This window comes from Topomyia yanbarensis, chromosome 3 (genome assembly GCF_030247195.1).
Source record: "Topomyia yanbarensis strain Yona2022 chromosome 3, ASM3024719v1, whole genome shotgun sequence".
Classification (NCBI taxonomy): Eukaryota; Metazoa; Arthropoda; class Insecta; order Diptera; family Culicidae; genus Topomyia; species Topomyia yanbarensis.
Genome location: NC_080672.1, coordinates 345447564 through 345474154, shown reverse-complemented (window position 1 = coordinate 345474154; position 26591 = coordinate 345447564). Strand labels below are relative to the sequence as shown.

The window sequence follows — 26591 nt, the reverse complement described above, 5'->3', positions numbered from 1 at the left end:
CAAGCAACAAAAGAATGATCATGGAAACTAGTTCTGACGATTATCATAATCTAATGCGAGAGCAGCAGCAGAAGCCGCAGCGGTTAACAGTTATGTTAATTGGTGTAATGGGGGGCTTTCAGTGACCGCGCTTCCATGTTTTCCAGGCTGCGAGACTGAGCTGATACAAGCCGGTTGATGATGGGACAGACTGAGCTGAGAGGACGAATGGGGTCTCACTGGTAGTGCTAGGGCTGGCTAGCACGGCAAGATGGCGATTGAACCCAAGGGAGCGATGATGGCGGGGATTATACCATGAAGTGAGCCATTTGTGGTTTTGATCGACGAGTTTATCCACAAGATTGTGAGCTCGATTGCCCTACGATGGCTACTGGAACGAATGAGATAGCAATTTCTTATTTGTTGTACGGGGGTAATTAGGTGTTCCCGAATTTAGGTCTAATGGTACAGATAAGAGGCGCTGGTGTCACAAACCTGTAGCCCTACACTTGAAATCATGTAAAATGCATTTCGGAATTAATTTCGATTTTTCATGTTCTTAATTTAAGTTAGTTGTTGAAATAGATGATTAATCGATGTTTTTATTGATATATACGATAAATATTGAACAGTTTACTCTTCTTTCTTTTCAGGTAACGGACCAACCAATCAAGAAATCATCACGTCAACACATAATTAAACAGTTGCCGTAAACAGTAAGTGCTTCTGAAAACCGCTTGTATTGATTCTGTTTATCCGACAGTGAAAATATTCTCGTTCGAGTACTGAAAGCATCCACTGGTTCACCGATATGTGTAGAATTTATTGCTTTTATTAGCATTTAAGTATTCTTGATCAAATACCATTCTGAACAGTTATTCATAACACATCCATACAGCAACCGTGCACTGATTTGCCTCCAGCTATAATACATATAGCTTCAGATTCTCCTGCAAATGAAGCACACCAATTTCTGCTAGACTGCCACAAGTTATTCAACCTTCTTACCGGCCTGCCAAGAGAGCCGATAAGCATTTTTTTGCATAATAATTCCTCTCGGGTAGGCATCTTCAGTACGTACTGAGATCCAGTCGGGTCTAGGCTCGAGGCTTGTTTGATAAAGTGCCCCGGCGAATGTGTGAAGCATCATCGTTTTGTAACCGAAACCGCTATATGCCTACTCTCGATGTTGCACATATCTTTCCAGTACCTACTGACTGCTGACTACATGAATAGCAACATCATGTTCTCATTGAAAGGTGGTGCCTTTATTGCATAGCAGAAATGCCAACCTAGCACACGATGATGAGGTATGATGATGATGATACTGATGATGACGAAGATGATGTTGTTGGCGACGACGACTGTAAATTAAAGCTAAAACTGAAAACGCGGGTTCTTGGAGTGTCTTCCCAGCTGAAAAGCTCACTTGAACGGGCTGGTATGCGAACTGGCGTTGGTGGAGGGAAAGGCCGGATAAAAAACGAGAACATCATGAAGCTCTCGTTCGAAATTGTAATGCTGCCGTATATCATACAGGAAATAATGATTCCTCTGTCGTGTCCGTATTGTGCATAAAATTGTGGAGGCGGTTATGTGTCTGTTTGTGGCTGTGTGTGTGTAAGTGAGTGAGTTTGTTAAGCACAGAAGAGACACAAAAGATCATGGAATGAAATATTTCCTTTCGAACGGGTCGGCGAGTGAGTAAACATAGAACGAATTAATGAAGCTTGTTGCAGGGAAAATGTGAGATCAGAATCGCAACGAGTTGTGCTGGGTCGGGCTTCGACTGCGAGTTTCGCTGCCGGCTGTGTAGGTGAGCAGCAAATATTTAGGTTTTCAAAGAAGATTTTCTTTGGCTGGGAATGATTATCTTTTTACATGATCCCGATATGAATTTATTTCAACCGGTTAGTACTTAGGTAACTCCTTTAGCTCGTAGGAAAAGAATTATCACAGGTTTATTGCGTAGAAGCAATCTAGTTGTAGGTAATACTTGAGGAAAACTCCGATTTGACACGATAACTCGTTAGAATATATCACTTAGGGTGCCGGGAAATTCAAGCTAGGTCCCAGAAAGGAGATTTTTTCAAAATTTTTCTTCCGAGATAAACCCAGAGCTTGACGTTTCATGACATTCTGACAAAATTGTTCCCAAAATCGTGAATAAAATGCCATGAATCCTGGAACAATCACGTTTCTACGTTATGGAAACAGAACCATGAACAAAAATAATATGTTTTATAATTATGTTCAATTTCCCTTCAATAGCGCCCCCGCATAACGCTTATTTTTGTGAAAATATTTGTTTTTGTACTACAGACACGGTTTTCGCCAAGTTATTTCTAATGCGATTTTCAGTACGTGAACTAGTTCACAACTTTATGAACATTATTCATAAAATCAAAGGTTTCATGATGATTTTCATAGATATGGGAGCCTTAGTTCACAAAATCAAAAAATTCTGGATATATTATCGTGAACTATTTCACGAAATTCAAAATTTTATTCGTGAATTCTCGTGAACTAATTCATGATCTCTAATATACTAGGTACTATCCAATATCATCAAATATTATTCATGTATATGTATATTCCAATATCCGTGCTCGTGAAATAGTTCACGAAATCATGAAATATAATTCATGTATTCGTGAACTCATGATACCTAGTATAAGTCACAACTCGCGTTCATTTTTGTGAAATAGTTTACGAAATCGTAATATATTAGTCATGTATTCGTGAATTGGTTCATGATGACTAGTACACGATTTACAAACTATTATGCGTGCTGGCGATATTTAGAAGATATCGCTAATCATTTACAATTTCATGCAACATGATAATGAAATTTTCCCGGGAACTATTTCACAAAATTTGGAGAATTAATCGTAGAATCACTTTCCATGCACTGTTTTATGAGGTGCCCAGCTGCTACGACCATAGTAATAGACACGAGCATTCGGTATAAAAAAAACTATTAGGGTCTCGAACATCAATATTCGTTTGATAAGGTTCATGGTGATGTCTGGATAGAAAACGAAAACTGCGATGTGAATCCCAAATAGTGTGAGTGATATAATTCACACAACAAGATATCGCGAATCAGTCACATTTTTATGATCCAGTTCATATTGTCACGTTATTCCGAATAAAAAAAACCGATAATAACCAAAAAGTAGTAGATCACAATTAGGCGAAGAAAATTTACGAATGCCATGATAAAACTGCTGATATCATGAACATTAATGATATTACTCTTCGTGTCAAATTTGGAAGTAAAAAAAAATATTACGATAACATGAACAGAAATCACGAAAATCATGACTAGTATTCAGAAATTATTAACATGAATTACTCTATTTATGACTTAAATATTACGATAACATGAAGAGCAGTTACAAAAATCGTGACTTAGATCGTGAGTAAAATGTCTAAAATCGTGACTAATATCCTGAAGTCATGAATATGACTCACTCTACTCATAATTAAAATATCACGATAACGTGAGTAGAAATTACAAAATCCGCGACTAAAAACGCGACTACTGAAATCAGGAATTTTAATCCCGCTAGTGTGACAGAAAAATGGGATAGTAAACTCATGAATAAGATAGCACAATAACGTGATGAGAAATCATAAGAAAAAAGCTTTAGCTCTAAATTTTTTATAAAAAATGCAATCTTAAAGCTTACCTAACAATGAGCAAAGCAAAAAAAAATGACCTTAATCGGATTCATACAACGGGAGATAATGCATTTTAATTATGAGTAGATTTGGGAGAATTCACTGAATCATCAAAACTTAAAATGTCGATATTTCAGAAAATATTTTTTTTTTCAACAAAATCAAAAAAGATGTGTCTATTAAATTTGTTCAAATAGGCGAGAAAAAAAATTCATCGCATTTGAAGAAATCGATATTTTTCCCTGAAATCCGTGCGATTTGTAAAAGAATGACCCATATATTCGGGGCGAACTAGTTTTTTGAAAACACAAATAGTTTCATGAATTCGAGGTTTATAATTCATAATTTCAGGAGCTTGGTCATAGTTCTCGGAAATCGTTTAGTTCACGCAATCGTGCCCATTTATTGCCCCGCCAATTTTTTTTTAACTTGTTAACAAATTTTAAATTAGTTTCAATTTTAAAGTAGTTTTCAAACTCAAAATCAATTCAAACCAAATTTTTCACTGGTTTAACAGACCCACTAAGGAAGTTTATTTTGGAGGAACTAGGAAATATTCTTCGGGGGAGGGAAATGATGAGGGAAGGTGGGTTTAGAGAATGATGGTGTATGATGGGGGAGGGTGGTGGTAACCCCTCACCGCATTCCCCTAACTACGCCTCTGTTAAAATACAGACAACCTATATTAGTCGAAAAAATAAGACCGGGATTAGGTTATCGATTTTCAGAGTGATTGGATAACCTTTCTATGTGAGAAAGGCAAAAAAAAGAAGGTGAATCTTTAAATATGGAACATCACTTTTTGCACTTAAACGACCGTAACAAACGAACAAAACACACCAGGGCTTCTAAATTTCGAGAAGAAACATCGTTGCTTAAGCTTCAAAACAAATGCTAAAATATTGGTGCAATTTGTTTAAATAGAATAAAAATTATTTTCAAAAATTAGGTTGAGCGTATAAATATGTGACACTCTGTATTTTCCTATGGAACCAATGTCCAAAGTGGGCGGAGGTCTAAAATTTATCAAATGATATGAAATTTGGCATCTGAGTTTACTTTGCTATTTGTCACAATAGGAGGCCTTTGAGATTTCAAAAATGAGTGTTTTTTGCAATGCCTTAGTGCGGATGCGAGGGTGGCCAAGGGGGAGGGGGTAATGAAAGGTGGAGGTGTTAGGGTAAGTGGAGGGGGGGGGGGTGATACTATATCCAACTGCATATTATACCTTCCTTCCATTGTTTGGAGAAAATCGGTTCGGTCTTCTCCGAGTAACCGATTCGCAATTGTTGGTCACTCAAATACACACAGAAATAAACACATACGAATACACACACAACAATTTCAAGCAATTTGTAATTCATTTTAATTATTTTTGCATCATTTATACATATATCGATTACCGGTTTATATGGGAATTTCGCATATGGCGGCATACTTCAACCCGTAACACAGAAACCAGAACTCCGATTCAAAGGAAATTTAATAGCATTCAATACGGATATTCTAGCTTTGATTTGAGACTAATTTTGTGAAAATCGAGTCAGACATTTCTGAGAAGCAGATGTGAATTCAACTCAGGAACATAACACCTTTCCCGAAGCTGCCGGTTCCGCCAAAGTTGTCCAATGTGGTCAACGTGGATTTGATTGGGCATCAGTGAGGTGAAACTATAAATCCAAACATTTTCAAACACATTTTATGAAGTTTTGCATCTTTTAGATACCATGCTGATTCCGATTTATATGGGAATTTCATGCGTTACCCCACTCTTCAACCTGTAACTCCGGAACTGAAAGTTGGTATTAAATGAAATTCAATAGCAGCCTATGGGACCTTTCATTTGAGATAAAGTTTGAAAAAATCGGTTCAGCCATCTCTGTGGTACCGATGTACATATCTTTGGTCACATACATACATGCACAGGCACACACACATACGCACACACGCACAGACATTCGCCTAACTCGACGAACTGAGTCGAATGGTATATGAAACTCAGCTCTCCGGGCCTCGGTTAAAAAATCGGTTTTCAGAGTGATTGCATAGCCTTTCTATAGGAGAAAGGCAAAAATTGTTCCCAAAATCACGAATAAAGTGCCAAGAATTCTGGAACAATCACGTTTTTACGTTACGAAAAGAGGACCATGCACAAAAATCATGTGTTTTATAATTATATTCAATTTCGTTTTCGTTTTGCGAACTTCAGTCACGGTTTCCGCTCTGTCACTACAACACGATTATGTACGTGAACTAATTTACAACTTTATGAATATTATTCTTAAACCCAAAGATTGACTCATGACGTTATTCATATATTTAGAAACATTAATCCACAAAATCAAAACATTCTGGATGTTTTCTCGTAAACCATTTCACGAAACTCGGAATTTTATTCATGAATCCATTCAATCCTCGTGAACTAATTCATGATTTCTAATATATTAGTAACGATCCGATATCCGTGCTCGTGAAATAGTTCACAAAATCATGACATATTTTCAAGATTCCTAGTACAGTAGGCACGATCATGCTTGCCGTGAAATAGATCACAAAATTATAAAACATTCATGAATACTTGAACTAGTTCATGAATCCTAGTATAATGGCCACGACTTGCCATTCATGCTCGTGAAAAAGTTAATTAAATTATCAAATATTATTCATGTATTCGTGAGATGGTTGATGATTCCTAATATATTATTCACGATCCAATTTCCGCGCTCGTAAAGTAGTTCACAAAATTATGAAATATTTTTCATGTATTCGTGAACTGGTTCATTATACTTAGTATAATAGTCACGACTTACCATTCGTAATCGTGAAATAGTTAACGAAATCATTAAATATTATTCATGTATTCGTGATCCAGTTCATGATTCCCAGTACAAATGTCACGTTTGACCATCCGTGCTCGTCAAATAGTTAACAAAATCATGAACTATTATTCATGGATTCGTAAAGTAGTTGATGATCCCTAGCTCATGATTTCACGATCTGTTTTGCGTGCTTGTAATATTTAGAATATTTTCTAATTAATTTTAATTTCATGCAACATGGTAATGAAATTTTCACGAGAACTATTTCACAAAATTTGAAGTATTATTCGTGGTATCATTTTTATTTTATGTACTTTTTCATGAAGCGCCCATGAAGTGACCAGTAATAGGTATGAGCAGTAGATATGAGAAAACTATTAGGACCTCAAATATCGTTATTCATTTGATAAGATTCAGTCTGATGTCTAGACAGAAAACGAAAACTGCTTTGAGCATCACAAATCGTGTTTATGATATATTTCACAGAATAAAATTGCTGATATCATTACTCCACGTGTCAAATTCAAAATAAAGCTATAGAATAAAATATCTCTACGAAGTTATATTTCGTTTTAAATAAATATATTTATCCTTTTTAAATAATGGAATAATGTTCCAACATAATTTCTTTTTATTTGGAAGAATTGGATTTTTGTTATTGTGTGCATAGAACTGCCGGTTGATGTTTTTCCTTATACTTTTTCGCGTAACGTTTCAGGTTCACCATGTCGGTTGCAATGAAAATGTCACAGATTCAGAAAGCCTGTCAAACCAAATATTTCTTTGCGAACTTCGACAGCTTCATATGCTTGAAAAGCTCTGCGATCCTTTCCCTTCCGGCTGCTGAAACGCTGGTGACAATTTATTTTGAACAATTTCTCAGCGAGCGAGTAATTTTGATTTTGACAACGCACGAGCAAATTTTGCTGCTTGGACGACTCTTTCATAACTGAAAAGCAGTTGCCTAAAATCAAAAAAGAAGCATCATTCTCCACGCACTCGAATGAAGGGCGTTAGGATTTTTAAAATATCGTGCATATAAATGTCTACTAAATTTTGATCGTTAAATCTCTTCGAAATTTTGAAAGGAGGAACTGAATTATCAATCATTCGAATTAATCCAGAAATTCATAAAAATGAAATCTACCCGGTAGGTCAATGTGTTGCAGTATGCTAAGTCATTGCTGGCCTCTGAAAATATTACGTATCATTTGTTTCTTATTGTGCCTGACTTATTTTTTTTTTATGACAACTGTCTATCTATTCCGTATGAGCTTAAATTTTGTACAGGCATGGACTGTTTCGAGATGCCCAAACTTTTGGGATGGTACTCAACAGTATACCAAGACCAGTACACTGAAGAGACAATTTTTAGGAGCTGAGACATGATTGGTGGATTGTTGATTACGGTTTCATTAGATTTGAATTCCCAGCCAAAGTACCGTCACAACGTTCCAGTTGTGTCCCAAACTTCACCCCATATTTTTGCACATGCTAGTGAAATATTGCTGATAAATGGTTTTACACATTCTTCTTATAAATTGTAAAGAAAATCGGTAGCAGCCAGTCATTCATCGAGTGAATATAGACGACCATATTTTTCACTATCCTCTGACTTCCCAAGCAAGTTCTCATGGGTTCAGATACCACACATACCCTTAAAAAGACCATAAATATGGTCCATGACAAAGTTCACAACCATAAAAATACTGTAATATGGTCTCAACAACCCATAAGTACACCAAAATATTTTTTTTGTATGGAATTTACCGGACTGCGGTGACCGTGTTCTCTTCGGTTGATACCATTTAAAACATCATCAAAACACCATGCAGTGGAGGTGAAATTGGACCATGGGGGTATTATGGGCTTTTCGTTTGCTCGGATTGTCTTTCAGTTTATTATACCTCCCGTAATTTCTGTCGTATTCTCTAAATTCTTACTTTGCGTCGGTTTCTAGACTCGTACATGGATAAACTCCCCTGAAAACACCCAGCTGATGCTAAAATAGATGTCGAACAAGATTCGTCATCAAATACCTAGACTTTCGTTTAAAATCATACACATTGAATTCAGTCGGATCATATATGATCTTCTTTCAGATCAACGATTATCAGCTAATGATTTCGAAAGAAATGACGCAAAAATAATCAGCGCTGTCAAATATCTCGAAAGTTCGCCAAGGTAATCTTAGAATTGTGATTGTCTATATAAGATCTAAAACAAGCTTTTTTATTAAGGACTACCACGTATACATGCCCGCTGTCAAAGTTGAGATCGATGGTGTGGTCACCGATTCGAGTTTGTAAGGCGTGGATCTAATGTAATTGGGGGTTTGCTATTTCAAGGACTCCTTGCTCCAGTGAGCAATGATTTTGAATGGCAATCGCACTGGATGGGGCAAAATGGTGATCATGAGGATGCTTCTTGCATTGGATGTGTTCCTATTGCGAGGAGTGTCCACATGATCTTGTGCCAAGCCCCACAGACACACAGTGTATGAGGAATCTGAAGGGTTTCCTTAAATGACGCTCTGTTACTTCTTTGAACTCAATCAAGGAATGTCCAGTACTTCCAGAAATGCAAAAAAAATCACATGTGACATTTCAACCAGAGATCCAACTCAGCGTAGGACTGGTTGGGCCTAGATTAAGCACTGGCAACTTTGTGATATTGCGGAGCTTATTCCATTATCGACGAGACTTACGGTAGGGTAGGGGGTTGTCTTCTCGATGACAATATAATCTTGCTTACTCCAAGTTTTTTGCTACAGCTTCATGGAGGTGGCCTGCTTCACTGCTCATGACCACCAATCTATCACATTTTTTATAGTATTTTTTGTAAAGCACAGCAAATATGTTACTTGCGCAGAAGAAAAAGTTCTCAAAATTATGAATAGCCTGTTCCGGAACTATAACAATTTTACGTTACGGAAAAGGGATTGTTAATAAATTTCACATACTTATCTACAACTTTGTTTTAGAACTAGCTTATACAACTAAAACATTGTTTCAATAGTTTGGTAAATATTCACGAATAATTTGGTTCGAATTTAAGATGGCGATTTCCGATTGATTTTCCATAACCCTAACAATATGTTTTTTTGACGTAGGACTACGTCTTTGTTTTCGATATGGAGGTGCACTCTGCAAATTCTACAAAAATGGTATGTAACGAAAAGTGGTCCAATTTTAAACGCATATATCTCACGATAAATTTTCAAATTTTTTGCACAAATCGCCCCGAAATACTTCTAAGAATAGATTCCAATAGATAAACCCAAAGATTTTTGATATCATAGCATTAAAAAATTAAATAATATACAACCTTGTCAAAATATCGCGCATTAACACACAGAAGATAGCGCTTCCCAAGCCCTGTACGACGGTTTGGTGTACCTAGCGCGCAACGCTTCTTTGAATGACGTCATCATCGACTATTTAAAGAACGGACTTGGCCAGGCACGCTCAGTTCCCTGTTGAACGGCTGGCGAAGCAGATCACTGCGCTGTGTTTTTTACAGCCAGTGTAGCTGAGCTAGAAGTCCGTTATACTGGCTGTGGAGGGACGCTACCCTGTGTCGTCCAACAGGCGACCGCTCCAACTGCTTCCTAAATGCCGCTGTAATGTTGCCAGTAAATTTTTGGTTTAACTAGCACATGTATTTGCTATTTGCGCTTGAAATTAAGTAATGTAGTGTAGTAATAAGCTTCCCATTTTGGTTTAAACGCAAGGACAGTTTTTAAAACAGGATTTGATTAATTAGTTTAGCTCATCTAAGCAATTTTATCAATTCTGTAATTTAAAAGGAATTTTACGGAACTTGGTGAATTTGGCCCCACTTGCAACTGGTATAATCAACCTGCACAAAGTGTTGCATAACGCAGGGCTGTTTTTTTGGAACAAAACGTGTTATCATTCAGCCCTTCGCTATGCAAAATCACGATATTATGGCAGATGGGCTCAGCGCGGCCGTTCCTTTCAATCGGGAAAAGCCGCGTGGAATTTTGGTGAAATGCGCTAATAGTGTCGTGGTGGTACTAGTTGTCTCTTTCGCTCTACCCATCATCATCAGCGTTGACTCATTTTGCATTGTACGCTTGGGTTCAATGTTTGGGGCGAATGTGTTGGTAGGTAGGGGAACTCGCGGTAAAATGAACACGTTAAGCAAAGTCATTATTTTCTAACTAATAAGTGAATGAGATATTACAATCACCTTATGTTTCTTGTTAGACATGTTTTGTACATATCTGGTAAAAATACTTCGTCATAAACATATTTTTTCAAACATGATTCTTGATTTCTAAACATGTCCAAAAATGAGACATGTTTATAGTGAGTGGGTAAAATGAACATGTGGCGGTGGTAAAATGAACAGCTTCTGGTGACCTGCAAAATGTCCTGTATGTATGCAATGCGCAGCGTTGGAAAGCATTTTCCGATCAATGCTAATATCCCAACAAATCATGAGCTTTGCATACACACAGGGCATTTTGCAGGCAAAAAATATTGTCACGGAAGAATTGAATTTTCATGACATAATATTAACCATTTTACAATCCTGTGGCATCGAAACACATCTACAAACTTGGGGTTATGCATGGGTGTTTGAACTTTTAGGATCTGTTTGAGAGCAACTAGAAAGCTTGTTCTATACATGAGATGTGATTATATTGTTTAAAATTTGATTTTTCTTCACCGGTCCGGGTGTTTTTTCCCACACACTAAGTACTAAGAAAATAAATATTTTACATTAAGTAGTATAGTCCTACGTCTACAGTTCGTGCAACCCCATAGGGCTGCCCCTTGTAGTTTTTAAAAAGAGTTGACACAAGTAGATAACGGAAATTGATGTCCGACGCCATTTTTATGTTCAATAAAGCGAATTTAAATAGTTTGGAGTTGCTCAAATATCAATTTGAGAGACAATTGATTGAATTTTAGATAGGATACTTAATTAGCTCGAATCGCAATGCAGGAAATCGCCCAGCATTTGCGCAATCTGGTAGGTGTTAAATGTAACCCTCTGCTCTGACAGTATTACGCATGAGTTGATAAACTGGCTCGAACTGAACGAGCTCGAACTGTTATCATCTGATCATCATACATCATCTTTGGTCATTTAGATGTTTCCCTAGATAAAGTTTCAAATCGTCATCCCAATTCTATGGACTTGGACCGCTACGAAGAGGACACGATGACTAGGTGTTATGCATATTTTCTAACGATTGAATTTCCAAGTGAAACGTTATCGATGAGATCGTAAATAAAACAAACTCGGTAGTAGCATACCAAGAGGATTGTTTACTTCAAGCTACGTTTGCTGCTAGAGTAACCCATTGGTGAAATACCGACATTGCTTGACTCAAAAAATTATCTAGACATATAACAAATATATTATGTCTCAACGCGGCTAGCAGTTTAAGCTAGTGTCTTTCGAGATCGAAAAACAAAATTAAAACTCACAACTTTAAAACTTTTGCTCAAACTAAAACTAGTCTATTCTAGTCTGGATGCTGACTGACCATTGCAAACTCAATCGTCGCATGGCTAATATTCAGTGTGCTGAGTATTATTGTGTGATCTTTGTAAATCTGATTTCGGAACTATATCATCTGCTCTGCAGTACTGCAATCACGGATTTTTTTTGTTTTTCCATATATAGACGAATCTATCTACAGGGAACTAAAACTCAAGGACATGTTATTGTTCCTTATCCAGTAGGGCAACGAACTACAGGCTCTATTAGGGATCATCCATAAATGACGTAGCATTATATGGGGAGGGGGGAGTTTTGCATTTTGTGATGATGTGTGACGACAGGGGGGTAGGGGGTCATGTCATGCTACGTAGCTTTTTAAAGGGGAATAACTAACATCGTTTTTTATTTATTTTTTTAATTTTACATGGACAAGGGGGGGGGGGGAGAATTACCGTCAAGCTACGTAATTACCAGGGGAGGTATTTAGAGGTTTGTGACGAAATGCTACGATGGGGGAGGGGGTGTTAAAAATCACTCACAAATTGCTACGTCATTTATGGATCGTCCTTTAGTAGGGTTCATTGTACATACCTTCGAGAGTGAAGAATTCAAGGTGTTTATTGTTTTGTGTCGTGAGTATATTGCGTTGTTATATTACAATTCTTAACCATTCTTTCACCTTCCTTTCCCTTCGCTTTAGGAAAATTGTGAGACTCTAGAATAAGACACAAATCCCCGAATTACAAGGGTACCGTTCCAATCGAGGTTCTCGAAGTAGTCTCAAACAAAGTTTGAAGTACCCTAGTATTCGTTTGAGTGCGCTATAGTTCGCAATAGACCTTATCCTAGTCCAATTTCAATCCAACATAAACTTCTATCAGCTGGAACGAAAAGCCCTCATCATTTCATTCGAGTGCGCTGATGATAGTAACTCCTCATTTTCAGCTGCTTTTATGTTAATGCAACTCTTTTCAGCACACCCTACTCCCAGCCTACGAAAATAAATTTAATTTATGTACTGTTTTTCTGCGACTGTTTTGCCCCTTCCGAGTTCCAACTAGTATAGTGCAGCACTCTCAATTGCAGTCGTTGTGTCGCTGAGGTGGAAAATGCACCATTCATTCGTTTTTTTCGGTCGCGCCAGTGGGTAGCTTACCGGAGGAGAGCACGCGGTTTATGGTGTTTCAGCAGTTTTGTTTCTGGTTCACCTTCGCAGCAGTTTGAATCCTGTTTGCATTACTCAGAACAGGCTGTTACTACTTTCGGCAACGCAGATAGAACGAGTGGGTGGAGGTGGGAATCGGAACGAGTCGAATCAATTTTGTTTGCAGAAAAATATAAATGAAACTAAAGAGTAAAGTGCAAGTATTGCTGCTCCGGTTCACCAGCGCCAGTCAGAGGGGCAAATGTTGTTTGTTGTCCCATTTCTCGCCAAACTCATTTCGATTATCCACGGGAATTATGCTCAAATGTGGGCACTATGCCAGAGGCCACACACTACTTGACCTCAAATGGTGGCCGGGCTCTGGGCTATGCATGTACATACCCACCTATTTACAGCTACATCTGTGCGCTAAATTTTCTGTTACCGAACAACCGCGCGGGAAAACAAATTAGCACCAATAAAAATAAGTAATGAACCATCTGCGGCATCATCTCCGGCCAAAGGTAAATGTGACCCATTTCAAAGCCGTACCGCACGGCCGGTTCAACATCAGCCTCCAACCAAACTTCTCCCTCCGACCGAGTCGAGTTCCCAGTTTTGGTAGAGCTGAGTTCGATTTGGTCGTTTATTTGACTGAATCATCATCGTCGAATGGAGAGTTTTAGTTGTGGCGCAAGCAAAAAAAACCGGCCAGCAGCGAGTGCCGACAGGGGAAAGAAAAAGTGGGCTATCAATGCGCAAAACCGTTAGACTTTTGCCGCAACTTAGCAAACTGCCCGACTCGGTATCAGCCGGAGGTTGACGATCAAATTCTGTTCGCTCCAACGTGTTTTGGTCTATTGTTATCCAGCGCGATGAAGATGCCGGAAATTTTATAAAGGCAATAAAATATTTATTTCCTCGTCATCAGGCCTAATAGCGCTTACACACCACTCGTAATCAGTCACCACGGGTACCATTTTTTACAGTAATTACTTTTGCACGTGAACGCCGTTTACATCACTGCGGAAATTATTAGAAGAAACTGTTCAATCGCACCGACTGGCCTTTGCTCCTAAGAATAGCAAAATTGGTGCGTTTTTCATGAGCTCCATCCGACTACTTAAAGTCATTAGTCCGACAATTGGCTTTTTACCTTCCCCAGCCACGGAAAAACGAGCAAATTAACAATCCGCTCCGATTTTTCGACATTTGATGAATACTGCTGTGAAATTTCTACTAGCACGCCACTGGGCAGTGATGTCAATCCAACGGAATTTTCCATTAATGCATAATGAACTTTTTATGAATTTCAGAAAAAAAATTGTGGGATTGGTAGCCTCTTTGATGTGTGAAAAAATGTGACTAATCGAAGTTTCAATTAATAATAATAATGATTGAACATTTGTATTCAGCACTTAAGAAATTTAAAAGTTATTGCAGGATTTTTTTAATATACGCATCCTATATTACGGAATGATTTTAATCGTCAAAAAAACTACTAAATGAGCTATAGATTTATCAGTTTTTTTGTGAATTAAAATCCATTCACTTTTAACAAGAGAAAGAGTTAAAAATACTCAAATCCATTGAATGAAAATTGATCATATTCAGCCGCACTCATTTTCAATATTCAGTGACGCAGCTGAAAACGTCAAACGAACAAACCGCCCATTCATCCATACAGATTTTCATTCGTCTCCGATTATTACACGAAGCGACCGTGCAGCAACGAATCAAACGCATCAAAGTAGGCCCTCCCGGATAGAATTTTACAATAGCATTTACCCTGCAAACAATCATAAAGCAATAAATATTATAGTTATTACTGTTTCAACATTGTTCGATGCCAAGTTCTGACAGTAGATTTACAATAAGATTTCATGTAACAATAAATCTCACTGTTCAGCAAAAAACTCATACAGTGCATTCACATTAAATTTTACTGTTTTCGAGCAAAAATATATGGAGAAAAATTGATTTTTTAATGTTAAAATACATAACCACCCCCCTTTTTCACTGTAAAAGTCTATTTTACATTGAATTTTACTGTAAAAACGTTAAAGTTTATTGTTTTTGTATTGTAGCAAACACAAAAACTTACTGTAAATTATTGCAAAATTACTGTACTGTCACAGTGAAAATCATGATTTTGTTACTGTACATTTCTATTCGGGCTGGCACAATGTAAGCGATGATGATTGTTGTTTCATATGCTTTACCGGTATTTGAAAACATTTTTCATGATAATTAGTGAAATGACTATATTGTACGATATTCAACTGGATGATTAACACGGATATTTGAATGAATATTTTTTTCTGTTCACCGCGAGTCGCATCAGGTTCATTTTCAGCCGTCAAAAAAGAGCTTCGATTATTTTTAACTCTGACAAGAGCAATTCCACTAATATTGATCTAATTGATTAATTCTAAAGGAAAACCGACATATATAGCCAACACTTGCGGTGACCTCTGTTGATTTGTCACATTGATGTTTATATTTGTCCACTGATATAAACCTTTTGAAATGGACGTAGGTATTTAAAAAAACGAAATCTGTTGGTGTCTTTGAAGAAATGTCTGAATTGAAGAAATAAAGCTTCATAAAAATAGACACAAAAATGTACAATGTTTGCAAAAAATGGCTTTACGAATTGCAAAATGGCCTACCCAAATTAGGTGAAATTATAATTTAGAAGGAAGATCAAATTTTTAGGTAGTATTTGGCATTGCAAAATCAAATCCAGATGAATTTGAGGAAAATAAAATTTGAGCAATGAAATTGTCGCAAAACACAGATTGTTTGTGATTTGTCCCGATCCAAAAATTTTGCATATTTTTCAAACAATTTTTTATAACAAAACGAAATATAAAGGTGTTCTGGACCGCTCTCCTGGACGAAAAAACAACATAAGGCACTTTTGGTACGTAACAACTAGCCGACGAGAAAAAAAAATGGCGAACGTTGCTGCGTACGGATTTTAAACAACCGATTGAAAATGTTAAACAGCTTGCGTTGCCGTGACCCCGCATGGACCAACATGTCTGTTGCAGCTTTTGTCGCATTATCAAAAGATAATGTATGGAAGCGTGGCAAGCAAGCGTGGTATACATTTTTTCAACCTAAAACTTTAAATTCAATATGATGACACATACATATTTATACATCAATTGATTGTAAATTAAGGCAGGCAACAATTTATGGAAGAAAGTAACAACAAGTTAGTGCTCGGCAGAGATGGAATAATATTGAAAAAGTTTCCCGCAGAGAAACTTTTGGCAAATTTATGCGGCGTGTAAATATATAAATAAGTGAAGTTAAGTAATGAATCACGATTTTTTAAGTAATTTACAATCGGAATGCTCATAGTACCTAAGTATAACAAGACTTATGAAAATGGCTGATATATTTTGAATAATTGATTTTCTCGAATTGGGTTTCAAAATGTCTTGAAAACGAGCATCTAAAAATTTGTACACAAATTTGTGCAAATTAATTGTTCAAAATAACACAAAGAATCATAATTTCTCACCTATTTACAAGAGCACGTAAATTAAAAAATTACATGTCAAGATTCTCTTTGCGAAACTTATTTATCCGAATTTGTAGAGCCCTAAGTTGTTTTCTTTTTATTCTGCCTCTGTAAAGCAAAGCTAGCCGAGAATAAATTGTAGGTTTTTAATCCTTCTTTGCAGAACAAAATATGTACTGTAAAAATAATTGTAATATTTCTCAAAAATTCTAAAATTATGGTTAAATAATACCATTTTTTTGTTTCACTAAAGGTCTGTTAGAGAAAAGCATTGCTTTAAATGTAATTAAATCATGGAGAAGGTATTAATAAGACCATTTTTATAAGGACAATTTTAAACATATCTTTCCCTTTGCCATGGCATTTCAAATAAAAATATTCATAACACACAATTTTCAAAATATAGCAGAATTTAATGTATTTTAAAATTGGTTCTAATAAAGAGAAAAAAAAATCGTAGAATTAGCGTTTTTTGTTCGATTTTTAAATTTGAAGAATTGCATCTATTTGTTACACCAAAATCTGAACCTAATAAATTTTAATAAATTTTAGATTAACTTTGAAAATTTTATAGATGTGTTGAAAGGTTTAGGAAAATATTAAAAAAAAATCAGATAACTTTACATTCTATGATCGCAAATCCGTCCCATGAAGATAGGAAATCCCATAGAAAATGGGAAAAATATTCGGTCATGGGCAGTTAAGATATTTTTATAGAACACTAGTAAATACCCGTCGCGGGTTGCTGTGACTTTCTACGAAATAGGAGTAAAACACAATTTGTTCCGAAGTGTCATCTGGCGGGCAGATAATCTCCAACCAATAGCACACAAACGCGTACAAATTTTGACGGCAGTCGGTTATTCCTTTTGAGAGTCCATAAATCGTATACATACAAACCTTGTTTTTATACACATAAATCTAAAATTTTTGGAATTTTTTGAAAATTGTGAAAATTTTCAGAAAATTTTATAAAAGTTTCTGTTTTGGAAATTCTTAGATTATATTATAAAATTTTAATAAAAATCATAAAATTTTTGAAAATGTTAGAGAATTAAAAAAAAATATAACTTGTTTACAATTTTGAAAAATTTTGTAAAATAACAGAAATTTAAAAAAAAAATTTTGGTTATATTTCAGAGCATTTTAGAATAGGATCGATTTTTTGTTTGAAATATTAGAAAATTGTAAAAAGCAAATAAGAAAATTTTGAGCAATTCCAGGAAATTTTGGAAAATCTTTAAAGCATTCTGAATATTTTTGCTAGTCTTCATAGTGTAGAGAATTTTTAAAAAAATTTACGTAAATTTTCTAAAATTAAAAAATAATTACCTTGTTTGAAAAATATTCAAAAAATACAGAATATTTTAGAAAATTCAGGGCATTTAAAAAAGTTAATAAAATTTAGACAATTTTTAAATAAAACGTAAAAGATTTTGAGATTTTTTTGGAAATAATCGAAAACTTTAGCAAATTTTTCGAAAATTTTAGAAAATGCTGGAATGCTTTAGAAAATTTTTGAGAATTTGTAAAAAAATTAAAAACTAGGAATTTTTTGGAAATTTTAGAAAATCTTTCACTCATTAAAAACATTTTTGACAAGTCTGGAATATATACCATAGTTTGGACATTTATTTTAGGATTGTTTTATTTAGAAATTACAGAAAATTTCATAAAATTTAAAAAAAGTTCGGTAAATTTTAATTGCAGAGCATTAAGGAAAAGTTTAGAATGTTTCAGAAAATTTGAGGCATTATAAAAAAATTGGTAAATTTAAGAAGCTTTAAAAATTGTATTTAAATTTCTTTAATCCAGCAGAAACTTATCAACAACTTTACAAGTTTTGAAAAAGGATAGAAATTTTGGAGAATTTTTGGAAATTCCTTAGATTTATTTGTATAATTTTGAGTGGATCACAGAATTTAAAAAATTTGGAAAACGTTGTACAATAAAATTAAAAAAAATTAAAAAACAAGAATTTTTCCGAAAGTTTCAGTAAATTCTGGAAAGTGTCACAACATTTTAAAAATGCTTTAATATTTTTTAAAAATTTTAGAAAATTTCAGATAATTTTGCAAATTTTTCGAAAATATTTTTAGACGTTTACAAATATTTATGGAAATTCTGGAACCTTTTCGAAAATCGTTGAAAACTATAGAAAACTTCAGGATTTTTTTTAGTTCAGCACATTTGGAGTTTTTTTGACAGTTCTAGAAATTTTTTCAAAGTTTTCAGAATTTGGTTTAGAAATCTTCAGAATGTTTAGAAAAATATCAAAAAGTTTTAAAAAACGTGTATATTTGGAAATTTTCAGATCTTTTTTGCAAAATCTTTAGACAGGTTAAAAGTAATTTAAAAAAATAAGAAATTTTGGAAATTATAGAGCATCAGAAATATATTGAAAATTATAGAAAACTTTTGAATAATTTCGACATTATCAGGAAGTTTCAAAATTTTTGTGGCATCTACGAATTTTCCAAAAAAATTTTTTAACAAATTCTAGAAACTTTTAAAAAATTAAAAAATTGTTAGAAAATTCAAGAAAGTTTTAAATCATTTATGACAATTTTAGGTAATTTAGACAAATTTTAGAAAGTTTCGAAATATATTAGAAAATTTTGGGAATTCTCAGAAAATTTAAAAAAATGGAATTCTAGAAATATTTCAGTATTTTGGAAAAATTTTACAATTGCAGAAAGTTTCAAATTTTTGACATTTTTTTATGACAGTCTTTTAGAAAACTGCTTATTATTAAAATATTAGAAAATATTTGAAAAGTTTAAAAAAATGTTAATTTTAGAAATTTTTTGAAAATTGTTTAAAATTGTTAGAACTTCTAACATTCTAAAATTTTCAAGAATTTACTGAAATTATTATGAACATTTTTGAAAAGCTTTTTCAATATCGAAAGAACTTACAAAAGAATGAGGAAAAAGTAAATTTCAGTATTTTTTTTAATAAATCAGATATTTTGGGAAAAAATTAACAAATTTTGAAAATTTTTATAGCATTATCGAAAAATTCAGTAAATTTTAGAAAATTACATGTTACAGAAAATTTTGAAAAATTTGGAATTTTTAGAAAATTTACGAAAATTTTAAAAAGGTTTAGTTTAGGTTTAAAAAGTGTAAGAATATTTGGGGAAAAATCAGCAAATTTATTAAATTTATATAATTTATAAAATTTAATAAATTGAAAATTTATTGAAATTTTTATGAATATTTTGACTAATTTAGAACTTTCAGAAAATTTACAAAAAAATTGAAAAGGTGTAGATAATGAAATTTGATTTTTGTGTCTCGAATTCTAGTTTCTAGTTAGACGATTTTTCTACTCCAGTGCCTAAATCAACTCTAGTTACACACAAAACGCCTGTAGCCACTGGCTTGTCCCGAGTGATGTTCCGGGAAGCTAATACAGAAGCTTACGAGAGAATGAAAACGAGCTGTTGTCTTTTGGCGAAGACTACATATTAATATCTATTTGCTTCCCCGATGCAAACGAGAAGCGCTAGATGTTACAGCGCCTCTATTGTAGGAAGGTAAGTAAACGTGTATATGTGTGTGTACATTACTATGGAAAGTACCACCTTTACCCGCAAGTGGCGTTGCTGTTACTGTCTCCAGATTCTGAACAGAGTTTCCAGTCTTCTTGATACGCAGTCATTGGCGGATCCGGTGGGAGGGTCTTGGGGGTCCGGAACCCCTCCGAAATTTTTTACTTTGTTGAGAAATTTTGAAATAATTTTGATTTTAATTCGTTCTAAACTCAAAATCATTCCAAACCAGATTCGACCACCAAAACTGATTTTAATTAAATTAGGTTAATTTAATTAGGTCACATATTACGTATTGTACAATGAACATTATCAAAATCAAAAATTCGGACCCCTCCGAAATTTTTTTCTGGATCCGTCCCTGTATGCAGTCTTTGCTTCTTTTGGGCAGGGTACCAAACGCCTGGCATTATGCAATATTAATTCCCAAAAAGGGAAAATTGGATTATTACAATTTGCGCATGAAGGGCACAATAGTTAACTGAAATTAAGTTTTGTGTTCAGAATTCATCTCGTCAGTAACTAACACCAACTTCGTGTGTAGTAAGAAATTTTACGAAATAAGAAATGTTTTAAAAAACTCAATAAAAAAATAAAAAAAAAATCAAGCTTCAGGAAATTTTAGAAAATTTGATCATTTTAGATTTCAAGAACTTCTTGGACATTTTGTTAAATTTTAGAAGATTTTGAAATTAATTTAAAGATTCCAGGAATTCTAGGAAATTTTAGAAAATTTTAAATGGAAAAAATGAAGATATTCAAAAATTTCAAGATTTTTAAATGATATTACCATATACAAGTAGAGTTTAGGAATGTTTTGAAAGCTTTTAGAACATTTAGGAACACTTTGAAGAATTTTAGAAAGTATTGGAAGATTTGGACATTTTATTGAAAATGTTTGGAAAAAATCGAAAATAAAACCCTTAGGAAATATTGATAATAAAAACTGCAGAAAATTTAAAGTTTGGTAAAATATTTAATATTTTAAAGATTTTGGTAAATATAGGAAAATTATTTTTTTAATGATTTAAGATGGCTTTAAATAACTCTGAATAGTTTAAGGAGATTTTTCAGAATGATATTATTGGAATATTTACAGTAGATTTAAAAATTATTAGTGACTATAATTTTACATTGCCTGCAGTGTGTTGCTCACCTTTTCGTGAATTAATTTTTAGATTGCATATCCATATATAAGAAAACAAAATTTTCTGGAAAACACTGTAAAGTGCACAATAAATTGGAAAAACACGGTAAATTTATGAGCGGCAATGCCTTAGCAAAACTGCGGCGATGATCTTTCGTAGCTTTATAATATGTGAAATTTTCTACTATCTTATCTTAGATTGTCGCTGCGTGTTGAGATTCTTTTCTTCAGTGGTAAAACAGTAACTGCGCTGTCCGCTGTATCTTGGAGGCCGTTTGGTATCTCTTCTCTTGCGTTCTTGTATTCGTCAATATCGTCATCGGCACAGTTTTCTTGTTGTTAACGGTCGGATGTTCTGGATTGATTCTTGTTCTTATCGGTCACTATTGCGGTTCCTTTTTTTTCGGTTTTCGCCTTTTTGTTGGTAGTGCTGGATGTTGGTTTGGATGCAAAAGGTGCGATCGTTGTTGAATGAATATTCGTTATTGTCAGATCCATAGATATTGGTTTTGCAGCAGTGTGTGGTTTAGATGATTGTGTGTTGTTTCGATTGTACTAGGTTCGTTTTGTTAACTGTAAGGTTATCCATGGCGTGGCGCATCATTGCAAAATTGGCAGCAATGACCAGCGTCGTCTGATTATTATTGCTCTGCATAAAATGGTTGGAAAGTTGAAACTACTTTGATTTTCATCAGTTCTTGAAATTTTATTCTATATAATATTAAAACCTGTAAATTGTGCAAGAACATGGTCCGGTTTACTACGGAATCGGTCTCATTCGTTTCTGGCCTCACTGAGCAATTTCGTCAAATGACGAACACGCTACCGTCCAAAGGAACAACATGTAAAAGAAAATTGTCTTCATCTTAATTCACCATCAGACGAATAATCAAGCCAAGAAATGAAAGCAGAGCGCTGCGTTGGAAAACACACAATAGCCTAATTTGCGATAGTTTTTTTTCGCACTTTTACTTTCAGCATTTCAACGAAGAGGCGACCACTGTCTTTCGTTCGGCTCCGCTGTGTGAAAATCAGCTTTTTTTTTTTCTTGATGCAGATCTTCGAATAGTTTTGCCTGGGCTCGACAGGAAATTAGCCGCCATAAAGGCTCATTACAAATTGTCCAGATTTTCAGTGTGTCATGATTCGGTGAACATGACTCCGCGAGTGCCTCGAAATGATGATGGCGGTATCTTTTACTTATCGTGACTCATTAATCGCAGCACATAGTAAGTACACTCGTGGGTATGCGAAAGTGCCGTCTTCCGGTTTGGCTGTGGCATGATACTTTACTCTCCCTTGGATCATGCGCACACAATCTGTGGTGCTGTGGTGGTGGCCGGTGTACTTACTCGCGTGATGAGACAATTGGACGATTGTCCGCTGATTGTGGCAGCTATTGTTCGTGAACGAAACGAGATATTTGTTGGTATAAAATATTTCGTTTGGGATATGGATTAAGGAGATGATTGGCTATATAAGTTTTTGATGGATAGTGGTGACTCAAATAACTATTTCTTTATTTTAAATTGTCTTTTTAATTAATATACATAAACAGTTTGTTTGGTGCAAATCATCTGATTGGTTTATCTATTCGCCAAAATAATACTAATGACCATTGTATCGGTAATACTGATTTTCTGTGGTATCAAAATTATTATAAAAATGGATTACCGCTTAAAAACCTGATATGGACCCCTATATATTTTTTTGTATTTGTCAGGAAATTACATGGTTTAGGTTGTTTATAAGTCTCAACATAGTTCATCTCAAATTGCTTCAAATTAATCAAAAACAAATTGAATGTAAGGGATTATAAGGGCGCCATTTCTAAAAGGTCGTTGAAATCTTAAAATGCTTCACAAAATAATTGGAATAAGTCATAAAACAAATCAAAATCGGTGTACCACTTACAAGTACACACTAAATTCTCTGAATATCTTGACCAAGCATAAGTCTCCGCTAAAAAAGTTCAAATTTGTATTCTGTATTCCTAGTTTTAAGATAGTTGAAATTTTACCTCTTTGTTAAAACTATTGTCCCCCATCTTGTAAATAGAATTGTATCCCTAGTTTTAAAACACCTGTGAATTTTCTCATAAATATTTGTTCCCCCTTTTGTGTACCAAACTATATTGTTAGTTTTAAGATAACTGTAAATATTTCCTAAAAACTATTATTATTGAATTCCTTGCTTTAAAATTTTTCATAAAAAAAATCTTTTGCCCCCTCTCTTGTATATAGAATCTTATTTCTAGTCTTAAGATAGCTGTAAAAATTTTTTCTTTTAAAAAAATATATTTCAACATTGTAACCTCCTAGTTTTAAAATATCCAAAATGTAAAAACAAAAGAATTTGGCACCGCCAAGCTAACACATTTGTGCCTATCAAATAAACGAAATGAATAAAAAAAAGTACACATTAAATTATTGCTAGCAAATCGAACTGAAAATGGAAGCCAATGTAAAAACTAAAGGTGTGCAAAATCGAGATTTTACGAAAAGCTCTAGAGGACCAGACTACGTGGCTGTTTCATTCAAATTTATTCACAGTAAATGGCGCCATTCTCAAATTTAATGTTTATATAAAAATGAAAAACTTCAAATTGGAAAAATAGCGAAAATTATTGCAAACTATATCGCTCGTTTTTTGTCAATTCCATAGAAACATAAATGGGACAGACCACCTATACCAATGATTGTGGAGTGAGCCAAATTGATTAGCATCGGGAAGACAGGATGGCGTATCGAGAGGAGTTCCGCAATAACACAAAGTAGCCGGTGTCCAACCTAATCCCACTCAGTCCTGCGTTAAGTTGAATCTCTAATTGAAATGTTGAACCAGAGAGATTTTTGGTGTTTCTGGAAGCGCTGGAACCGGTCGCAGTACAATAATGTATATTATACCAAAAGTGGTTTTTAAATAGTATTAAAAACTAGTATGTAATCACTTCGTCGATCACCACTTTGTAGGCGGGGATGTAGGCACGGTAGCCATTTATAAAACACTAGCCGTTAGTAATATCATTCGCTTGCTTTAGATGCAATATGGCAATGCTGAGCTTATTTGAGCGTACTTTCGTGATATCCGGCGCGACTGAATATTTCTATAGAACATGTCTTTTTTCAGGCTAGTTCATTTATGCACAGTTTTGAAGGCCGATGCAAAGTAAAAGTTAAAGATATTGCAATTACGGGAGATGTAAGAAATTAGGAAAGGAGTCAGGCGATAGTACAGCAAAAAATGTGATCACCTATCTTTTCTCGACGTATGGCTGGATGTTACTGAAACCAAAGGGCAAAACCGCTAAAGGAAAGAATAATCAAAAAAAAATGACATTCAACAGCAGCAGATCATAAAACCATTTTTTACTCGCTTGTGCAAAAAGAAAGTCGTGACGACGTTTGTACTGGTAATTCAACTCTAATATTATGCACCATAAACAACAATCCACCTTCCAGATTACAGTTCCTAAAAATTGATTCTTCAGTCTTGATATGAAGTTTGAATATTTGCTCCGTCCGTTACTTCAACGCAAGCGTCAACTGATTTCACAGTCAAACAGGCTTTTGCAAATCGGATGATTCGGTGTTTTTAAAATTTTCAAGCATCGTATCCGCATCCGGAGCCACGCGCAAACTTTACGATCCATTTCGCTAATTCCGTTTCATCGGATAATAATTTTAAGTGAGTATTCCTGTTACGCGGCACATCAAATTACCGCAACTAGCGTTTTCTATTAACAATGTTATCACACGTAAAGTCATCCCTGTATACGGGAACACGATTGATTCCGGTTATTCCGAAATCCGGATTTTCGCACGAAACTTTTTTGATGTGCATTTCTATCGTGCAGCATCAGTTAACATCAATTTAATTTATGAACAATGCAAACTAATTTGAAGTCATTAGGATAAATTGGGATGCTTTATTACTGATTCCGGAATAAGGAGGATTGGACCAAACAGTTTTAGTAATTATTCCTGTCATGCGGCACATCAAATTCCGTCATCTGCAGAGAATGCAATTATATTTGGAAACATTTGGATACAGTGTTCCACTTAACGACCGGTCGCAGTAATTTCGGATTCCGCTCCTTCGACAATTTTTTTAGTAAATATCTCGCACCGCGCATTAAATTACGTGAACTCGGTTGATCATTGTTGCTAATCTATGATTGATTAGAACAAGTGAAATTGCACAGAGAATCAACGAATGGAACCTGGGAGTAGCTACCCGACCTGGAGAAAATAACTGGCCAATAACCCGAGCATGCTATTTTCTGGTATCACACCAAAACCTGGTATTAATTGATTATTAACAACATTCTTAAGAAACATTTTTCAATACCTGCTTAACATAAAGTATAACACCTCATTGAGGTTGTTATACTTTATTTTAGTATTATTTATGTATTCTAGTGATTTTTACAAATATCAAATCAATACCTTATTAAATACCTCCACACAGTGAATTTGGTGATTGGGAGGTTGGTCTATCTAGTTATCATGTGTTTATTGCTCTGGGCACCCGGCTGCCCCGAACTTACGATAGATTTATCATTTGTTGAATTAATTTGGGAATGCTCAGTTTGTAGAAAAAGCAACTTCAGTTCCGAACAGCCGACGATTGGGAATGCTGCTTATAACGAATTTCGCACCAAATCCTATTCAGAGAGGGCAGCACCCTCTCAGATTTTATTGAAACTTTCTGCACATGAAGACTTTGTTACAAAAAGCTACTTTGCATACTTTGTTTTTCCAAAAATGATTCAGACTGTCTTTTGAAAAGGATCAAACTTTTTTTATTATTTTTTTTCAATTAGCTTTAGTCTAAAAGTGATAAATCCTACAAAAAAAGTTATAGGAATGATTTTCACAAAATTAGTCAAATTTTTTGATAAAAATATCGACTCCTACACTGAAAAAAATCGATTTAAAAATTTTTAAGTCGATTTACACAAAAAACCCAAACTTTGATTTGGATAATTTTGTTCCAAGGTAGGTAATTATGTTTCCCATCTACCGTCAAAACATCAAGTTAGGCACTTCAAAGGAAAAAAGTTATTTGTAAAAAAAATTCTTTGTCCAGACTGAATTTATTTGTCAGTGTATTTTTATCGAATACTAAACCAATGACAGCCATAATCATCTCATATTCTAATTTCCCAACTGCTAGTTGCCTGATATATGCAAAAAGTATCAGTAACGAATTTGGTATAGCATCTCGGACTTGACTGGAAC

General features: G+C 34.7%; 1 protein-coding gene across 2 annotated transcripts in view; it reads left to right on the top strand.

The window, feature by feature from the left end:
- LOC131690757 (uncharacterized) overlaps positions 1-26591 on the top strand; it is a 752331-nt gene that overhangs the window by 165269 nt on the left and 560471 nt on the right. The window contains exon 2 of one of the 2 annotated variants that reach the window (XM_058976736.1): positions 633-695. The exons of the other annotated variant lie outside the window; for it this stretch is intronic. The gene's annotated coding sequence lies outside the window, so the exon portion shown is untranslated. The remainder of the gene's footprint in view (positions 1-632; positions 696-26591) is intronic. 2 annotated transcript variants of the gene reach the window in all.